The 9,884-nt window shown below is 28.5% G+C and overlaps 1 long non-coding RNA gene across 1 annotated transcript; it reads left to right on the plus strand.

Annotated features, from left to right (window-relative positions):
* The first annotated feature begins 4,769 nt into the window (after positions 1-4,769).
* LOC114076971 lies at positions 4,770-6,737 on the plus strand. Its single transcript, XR_003578056.1, has 3 exons — positions 4,770-4,900; positions 4,998-5,084; positions 6,021-6,737. It is a non-coding gene; the product is annotated as an uncharacterized LOC114076971 (long non-coding RNA).
* Positions 6,738-9,884: the final 3,147 nt, after the last annotated feature.

Here is a 9,884-nt window from a genome sequence, read left to right on the forward strand (position 1 = left end):
TCAGCGAGGTCACATTTCGAATATGCGTGAAGGGATCATTGGGTCTAGCTCTACCGTCCTTAAAGGTTGTCTACAATAATAGTTATGATCTATCATTTTGACTGTGTTGTTAGAGATTCAACATGCTTAGATATATTACTCTCTCTAGGTGGTTGCTTGATCGTTTTTCTCTTTGGGTTAGATAAGTTAGATTCTCCCTTGACGGGTACCCACTGTTTAAAGATCAGATTTTGATAACTTAAGCTCGTGAAAAGATTGTGTTGTGAAAAGGGAATCGTGATAAGATATGTGATAGCATGTACATTATGAGTGTCTGGTGATTGATTCAGGTTCACTTCTAGTCGTAGTCAGTATTGATTCAGAAGGTTATCTTGGTTATCTGAGAAAAGATTCGTCGTGATGGTTGTGTTAAGGCCCAATAAATTTCAATGTAGATTAAGTTCATGTGTTGGTATGTGGTTTGGTAATAACTCTTGATTTATAGATCTTTCAAAGTTAGGTTCAAAACTTCAGTTTTTAGCAATATATCTTCATAGAATGATCTTAAGGAGGAGCTCACTTGGAGAGATAAACACCGACTAGTAGGTTATAACTCAAGCTTTTTGTAATGTTGACTATCCTTCCTTCTTCTTCTTCCTTATGTTCGAGGACGAACATGATTTTTAGTGGTAGATAATATAATGATCAAAAAGGTCATTTTAAGAAATTTTTATAAAATTACTATTTTACCTCTCTCGATAGTCACCCCGAGTCATTTATAATTAATCGGTGAAGTTGGTTTGGAAATTTTGAACTGTTCGATAACTATAGTTACTTAATTGAAATCTATTTATTAAATAATATCTTTCAATTAAATTAGTGGTTAATGGACCAAGTCAATATATAATATAATTTAAGTTAATGACCCATGTATTAAAATAAGTTACTAGGATTTGTCACTTTTAATACATAATTAATTTAGAAAAGAAAAGAGAGAAAGAGAGTAACAGAAGCTTATACCTGCGCAGCCTCAACAAGGGCCGAATGCATTTTTATTATTAGTATACGTCACATTTTTATTATTATTATTATGATTTGTGGAAGAGAAAGGAGACTATTCAATTTGCAAAGTTACATTGAATACCTCTGTACGTGTAGCTCTTTAAGAACGAAAAAAAAATATATAAAATGTTGTTAATGGTCAATGATTGGATAATGATGGAATAATGATTGTATAATAATGAATGATGATTATAAGCAATCATAGGATATTTTCGTTAGGGATGTGTATGGATGGTTGTTTTGTTAGCGATGCAAGCTACTGTTTTGTCACGTACATTAAAAGTTTATGGGTTTTCCTTTTACTTTATTGTTAAACATATTTCATAATTCCAGCTTTTTTATATGGAGATATAAAATTAATTGTTAGGTATATTAATTGATATGAATATTGTTAAATTTGTAATATTAGCAGGAAATTAGATTTAATCTTAGGCTTAAAATTGAGAAGGAGGATATGTAACGTATTGGTTGACATCAAGAATTAGGAACTGGATTATAATAATATGGGTGTTGTTAAGTTAGAAATCATATCGCGATTAATTTCGGAATAGATTGCACTGATTTGGAAGCTCAACGAAAGAGGAATGCTCAAGTTCCGGAGTGAATTGTTGATTAATTGAGGCAAATGAATTTCTAAACCCTTGCTAAGTGTATGAAATGCGTGTATTTTCTTGTGGTATATTTTTTGGAGTAATGAGACTTGGTGATAGTTTGACTTGTCCATCTTGATTAATTTTAATGTTAAAAAGGGGTAATAAAAGACAATGTGATTATTTGTTTGTATGTGATGTGTTGAGAATGGTATGAGTACTGGTGTTATAATGAGAAGGTTTATTACTATAAAATGTGGATTGTAATCCGATAATGCCAAAATATATGGGCATTAACTAATATATTATTGATTTGATTTATCATGTGTGATTGTGTTCTTTACTGAACCCGTATAATTGTGATAACTGAGGTGATTATATGTCATAGCAACATTTGATTTATTGAGATGTTGCACCATCTCCTTTATTTGATATCATATTGTGCACATGCATTGACATGAGGCTGGTATGAGTAAAGATCTAACACATGGAGATCGTCCGTGGTGAAATTGAGTTATGATTATTTGGGCACGTGTAGATCGTCCGTGCGATAGAAAAGTTATGATTATTATTTGGGTACGTGGAGATCTCCGTGCGGATTTTTTTTATTTATGATAGTACGTTGAGATCGTCCTCACAGACACGTGGAGATCGTCCATGTCGGTATATGGACCTCGCGAGTCCCCCATGGGTCATGAATTCTCGATGTATTTTCAAGTAGTATCATGTATATACGGTTGAGAGAGAAATTGGTATTCTGTGGCATATCACTTCATGGTGTCATATTGCATTGCATGCCATGATATTCTTTATTCTTGATAATTATGTGTTTTATTGGTGTTTGAGAAGTACTTGATATTTGATTACCTCTATTTGACGAACTTGATCTTGTGTGTTGTTGATATTGTGAGTGCCTTTTTGTGAAACTTGTGATTGTAAAATATTGAGTTTGTAATTTAGGATGTGTAATTTGTTAAAATTATTTTGATGAGTTGCATGCTATGAAAAATGTGAATGTTAGGTTGGGTTGACTTTTATGCAGGTTGTAGTTGTGAAGGTTCGGTTGGTGTGTAAGGAGTACTCGTATTTTATCCCCTTGGCTTGTGTTTAGAAATTTACTTGCTGGGTACCGTGTGGTTTGGTACTCACCCTTTGCTACTACAATATTTTTTGTAGGTTACTAGCTAGTGATATTTCTCTTCTCCTTGTCTGAGGCTTCTTGGAGATTTTGTGAGGTAGTTGTTTGTCGTCTCAGCGGACTTTATTTCTCCTTAGTTATGACCTTGTTCTATTATAGAAACAAGTTCATTTGAGACTAGTCTTTCTTTTGAATCAATTGTAATACTTTAGAGCTTGTACACGTAACAACCAGATTTTGGGTGTTTTGAATTGAATATGAAATTTTCACATTTTCTTGTAATGGTTGAGTTTCAGGCTGACTTGTTTTGATGGGATAAGACGAGTGTCATCACGTCCATTTTTTGGATCGTAACATATTTAAAAAAATCAATCTTAATTGGCAATTAACCTACTAATTAGGAGAGAATGTAAAATACAGTGATATATACGTAATTACATGTGATATTTTTTTCTAAATTTTTTTTATAGATACCTTTTGAAAATATTATTATATATTTAATATAAATAAATATCTAAATTAGATGTGCATATAATTTTAATTATTAATAACTATTCATTCGGTCATGATCTATATTGAATACTTTCTTTCTAATTTAACAAGATGAATGTTATATGTAATTTCAAAAAATTAACTGAACTATGTAAAATAATTAAATAGTGTCATAGACCGGTAAAAAAATTAAAAGGAAAATTATTAAGGACCCACAAAGACAGGGTAAAGAATTATATAAAGGAAGTTACTAAGGACCCACAAAAAACTTTTGAAACTGATTTGATGTGTTTGACTAATAAACAATTATTTAAAAATACTTGAAGGGACCAAGTATTGAGAACCCTCAACCTCTCGCTTCGTACTTCCAGCACTCATTTTACGATTGAGTGAACTTCTCTAATTACTCAAGTGTGTGCAAACTTAAGTATATATTAAAATATCACAAATTTGTCTGTACACAATATAATTTTTTCGACGAAGGATGTTCACTTGCACACCCTTCGTTAACTGTAGCTCCGCCCCTGGAATACATGGTTGATTGAGAATTTATTACCACATGATCATAAAATTATTCCTACCTTACACCAAAACTTGTGCGTCCTATTGTTAGTGAAAAAACTTACAAGATAATAAAATTGCATTATTACAATTGAAAATAAAATGAAGAAATTAATCTCTTCAGGCTGAGGCGCGGATATCTCGCTCTCTTTAAGGAGATTCAGGCCCACTGCAGCAAATGTTTTCACCGGTCCAGCAGTAGTCCTCTTTGACTTGTTCCCTCCAGGATACAACAGCCTTCACAAAGTATAACTCAAAAACTCTGGACAAAGAGTTGAGTCCAAAGCTCCACAAAAAAGAACACCTCCCTTCAACTAATAAGAACTCTCTTTTAGACTAACTTTTTCACTCTTTGTTTTCTCTTGTGTTTTGTGTGTATTCCAAACCAAATGAAGACCACCACTATTTATACTACAAGAAGTCTTCCTAGCAATTTATAGGAAGATAATGGAGGTAGTAAATAATGAAGATAATGACCTTAGGAGTTTCATAGGTTACATAGGTTACAATAGGAATTACATAGGTTACAAAGAGTAATGGAGGAATTAAGAATGAAATAAAGTGATGGACAACCAATGCTAATGGATGATGTAGAAGTTGTCCATTCCAATATTTATTGGAATGTTTTTATCTCTACAATGAATTCAACCAATAAAGCTAAAAGTAATGGCATTACATGGCTACCAAGTCAAAGATGAATAGCATGATTAAATTGGTAGTTTAAAACACAAATGTCTACCAATGGTCATTCTTATAACTCCAAAATAAAGCAATTTAATATATTAAATATTAATATTAAAATGATAATAACGTAACAGCCACTGTGTACAGTATACACATACTGTGCAATTTTTTTCACTAACTAATGTTTTCAATATGTTGTAAATTAAATATTAATGTTTTATTTATATATTTTGAGGATGTTTTGAATTAATTAAATGATGCATGTGAAATAACAGGAGTGGCAGTTGGATCAGGATGGCAAGAACTTGTTGCTTATGTGAACATAATATGTTATTATGTCATTGGAATTCCTTTGGGTCTTTTTCTTACCTTTTTCATCAACTTAGGCATGAAGGTATTTATTAAATATTTTCTCTTATCTTATTAGTAATATTTTGTTTACATTTTTAACCTTTATAAGATGTAGTTTATTTTTTTCCCTTTGTTTTAAGGGCATGTGGTATGGGATGATAATACGAACTACAGTTCAGACAAGTGCTCTCATTTGGATAATTGCAAAGACTGATAGGGACAAGGAGGTAATCTTCTATTTCTTTTTTTTGTTTTTTTCCATCATCTTTAGTTTCCACAGAAATACAACTAATTATGTTGATTTATATTTCTCAATTTTTCAATTTATGAGACATAGTTTATATTATAATTATGAGAAAAGACATAAAGTAACATTTAGAGTTATCTCAATTTTTTTAAAAATTTAATTATATAGATGTTTCGTTATCTTTCTAAAATTTTTTGAATTGATATTATATATCATTTTGGATCAGTTTTAAGTTTTAAAAAACAAGTATTATTATATATCAATTATTATGTGACACATGTTCCCATTTTCTTTCTGTGTATTAACCTCTGACCCCCCCCCCCTCCCTTCCCCCTTTCCCCATATTCCCTTATTCTTTTGGCCAACTTCCTTTCTTTTTTGAGTGATTTTATTTTTATAATACTATTTTCTAAATTTTATTGAAGTATTGATGATAAAATTAATTATTTTTTAAGAAAATTTAAAATTTTAAAGGTATCATCAATAAATTTATCTCCTTTTTATATAACTCAAAATTGGAAATAATAACTTTTTTAGAATCAATGGGTTCTCCAAAAATTGAAGAGTTTGATTGAAATTCAGATTAAAAGCTAAATAATACCTCCAAATTATTTTGAAATCTAATGAGTTCACCAAATTATTTGAAATGTAGAAAATATTTAGATAAAGTCTTAAAGTTGAAGAGAGTTATGCTAATAGTAATAACAGAAGGATGGTGGAGTTGTGATAAAAAGGGTGAAATTGAATGTGAAGAATTTTTATGGAGATGACAATGAACTTTTGAAGAATAAAAAAGAATGAAAAAGAAAAATAATAGCAAAAAAGGTTAAAATAATAAGAAAAGCAAGAAAATATATAATATAACAAGATACTTGTAAGAATAAAATTATATTGATTAATTTTATTGCTCACGCAGGTATAACTTTACGTCTTTTACTTTAATTAATCAGGTATGAATTTTAATAAATAAACAGTTTTACACCATTAATATAAATCACTTGTTGATTATAATTATTTATCATGATTTAATAATGTTATAATGAACATCTTTAGAAGGTTTGCTACAGAAATATTCTGCGAATAAGTATGCCCAGACTATTCCATCCTAAGGTTGAAACCGGTAGGCAAGAAGGCCGTTTAGGGGAGTAAACAAAGTTGAGGCGCTGTTAGGGTAACTAATCAAAGAAGAAAGCTGTAGTAGTGACTAGACGAGATGATTAGTAAATCATTATTATTTCATAATAAATAAGTATAATCCATTAAGAGATTGGAAGGAATAAAACTTTAGCAAAAATGAATAAAATGAGTACCTACTTAATTGATGATAATGATGAATACAAGATATTACTACTTTATATACTAAAGGATCTTAATACTGATATAAAAAGAGAAATTTATGATAAATTGGTAACACATGAGATAATAGAAATAACAACCCAAGGTTGGACTGAATTAACCATACAAGATGAACTTTATTATGATATGTATGATTTATATGATGATTTAGATATCGAAGATTAGATGTCTGAAATTTGGATAAGACGAAGTATAAAATATAGGAAAAAACTAGTTAAAACCCCAAGTAAGTTAAGTAAACTTTTTAAAATTTTATACAGAAAATTATAATGGACAAAAGTAAAAAGATTAAAATAAAAAGAACCAAGATAGATAAAAAAGTAAGAAAAATATGGAAAAAATTAAAATTCTTATATATAGAATATAAACTATCACAACTAACTAAAACAAGTAATAAAGATTACTTAATAGATATAATTTCAAAAACAGAATATAAATATGTATGTTATTTAAAAAAAACAGCATGGACAAAGAAATTTATAAGCAGCAATTGATAGAAAAGATAGATGAGAAAAGACAAGAATTACAACATAAAAAAGAAAGACTAATAGAAAATATATTTACAGGAGTATGTAATAAATCAATATTTGTACAAAGAAAAAACATATTTATGAAGAAATAGACAAATCAAAAGAAATAGAAAAAATAAAAATACAAGCAAAACAAGAAGTACAACAATTAGAAGAAATAAAAAATACAAGAATAGACGAACTAGAAAAAGAATTAGCAAGATTAAAATTATTATATGAAAATAAACAAAAAGCAAAGCAGATAGAAAAAGAAAGAGAATTAACATATAAAATAGACGAAATGGAACAAAAATTAAATGAAGATCTTGAACTAAATGAAGTAAATGAAATAGATGGAAATGAAAATGACCAAAAATCAGAAATAAGTGACATAAGTGAAACATATACAAAATTTTAGAACAGGTAAATCAACTAAAAAAATTAGAAATAAATACAGGAGATGCGGGTAAACCCAGTACATCAAGAGTTAAAACCCCAGATAATAGTCCCAGAAATAGCCCTAGAGCTAGTTCGAGACAGACACCACCAACATATTATACAGAAAGTTATCAACAATCAGATAGAGCTAATGCAATATGGAACAGTAGGTAAAATAAAAATTGGATACCAAAACCAACAAATGAACAATATAATTTCTTAGACCTTGATTGTTTAACAGACATAAATAAAGCAATGTTACTATGGACAGGAAATATATCCAAACAACTAATAGATAACAAAATAAAAACAACAGAAGCACCAAGATATATAGAAAGAACATTCGTAGGAACGGTTAAATTATGGATAGAAAACCTACCCCCGAAAAGTTTAGAAGTACTTAGGAATGATAAAAAAATGGATGGATCTCCATCAGCAACAAATATAGATATTTTAGATAAATATGAATCAGCAATAAGAAGTGAATTTGGAGGTATGACCACAGATATAAGAGAACAAAACAAAGAAAAAATAATAAACGGACAACTTATGACAAAATTAGCTATATGTAAAATGTGCTATATAGAACAATACACTTGTGCATTTAAAGATTATTATTACAAAGCAAAATATAATCTTAATGAAGCAAAAGAAATAAGACAACAATATTTTACAAAATTACCAGAACCATTTAGTACAAAAATAATTAAAGATTGGGAGAATGAAGGGCTTACAGATACTTTAGGATCTAGAATAAAATTCTTATCTCAATGGTTTACACAATTATGTGAAAGCCAAAAGGAAAAATTAAAAATGGAAAAAGTATTAAATAAAAACTTATCATGTTGCCAAAATAAAATGGCACCACAATTTGGATGCACATATAAAAAACAGAAACCCAAAAGATATAAAAATTATACAAAAAATAAAACTAAGTATAAATATAAACAACCAAGAAGAAGATATTATATAAAAAATTATAAAACAAAAAGACCATATAGACCAAAATGGAAAATATCCCAATGTACTTGTTACAATTGTGGAAAAATAGGACACATAGCTAAGGATTGTAAATTACCAAAAAACCCAAAAAGAAAACAAATTGCAGAATTAATTTTAGACGATGAAAAATATATGCAAATAGAATATATAGATTATGAGTTAAGTGAAAATGATAGCATATATGAAGTGTCAGATATAGAAACTGAAGAAGAAAATATTAATCCAGATAATAATGAAATAGACAAAGAAATATAATGTCTGAAAATGAATAAAAATAATAACTGAAGAAAATTATGAAAATGAAGAATTATCACACCAAAAAATTATATTTGATAACACAATTTTTGAACAAATAAAAGGAAAAGAATTAGATCTAAGTGTTGAAAAGATACTCGAAATAACCACATTAAAAAATTGGTTTAAAAGACAAAGAGAAGAATATTATGTAGTTAGTCAAAAAGAACACGTTATAGATTGTAAATATACAAGTGGAAAAGCATATATACCATAATAAGCAAACGAATAATAAATAAAGAAATACAAGACATAAAAAATAAAGCAGCTATAAAATATGTACATTTAGGAGGAACAGAGATACTAATAAAAGCTTGTTTCAGAGAAGGAATAGATACACCCATTGAAATATATTTAGCAGATGACAGAATAATACACCCTATAGAAAAAAGCGTAATCAGTGCAGTTAGAGGAAATTTAATATACCAAAAATTTAAATTTATAATAAGTGCTAATTACACAGTAGCATTAACAGATACAAATATAGATAAATCACTAGTACTATATTGGAAATTGTCAGGAATAAAGTTAGCACCAGGAAGTAAGATATTTACAGCAAGATGCAAAAATTTATATATATTAAAACAAAACATAAAATAACAGAAAGGAATAAAATTGATAATATAAAAATAGAAAATCCTTTCGAAAGAATAATTACTGTAACAGATAATAATGACTATAGCTATAAAGAAATTGATAAAGAAGAAAATTTGGAAATAGTAAAAGAAAGATTAAGCACCTCGAGTACACCAAGTACAAGCACATCAAATACCTCACCAAGGATAAATACATCTAAAAGAAAATATGAAATACCACAAAACTTATTAGAAGAAATAACACCAAATCATTATTTTATAACAGGAATAATGAACCAAAGAAAATATAAAATCCTAATAAACACAGGACAAGAAGAAAACCATATAACAAGAGAATTAGTATTAGAAGAAGAAATTATAAAAACAGGATACACATGCCCTGGATTACCTAGTCAAATAGTAAATACAAATGAAGAAATAACAGAAAAAGAAATAATTATAGGAGGAATTCCATTAAAAATACAATTTAAAATATACCAAGGAAACCATAATATTACGTTAGGAATAAAATGGTTAGAAAAAGTTAAACCATATAATACAGAAAACGAACAATTAACAATAACATGTCAAAATAAAAAGATAATT

The sequence above is a fragment of the Solanum pennellii genome, chromosome 4 (genome assembly GCF_001406875.1).
Source record: "Solanum pennellii chromosome 4, SPENNV200".
Classification (NCBI taxonomy): Eukaryota; Viridiplantae; Streptophyta; class Magnoliopsida; order Solanales; family Solanaceae; genus Solanum; species Solanum pennellii.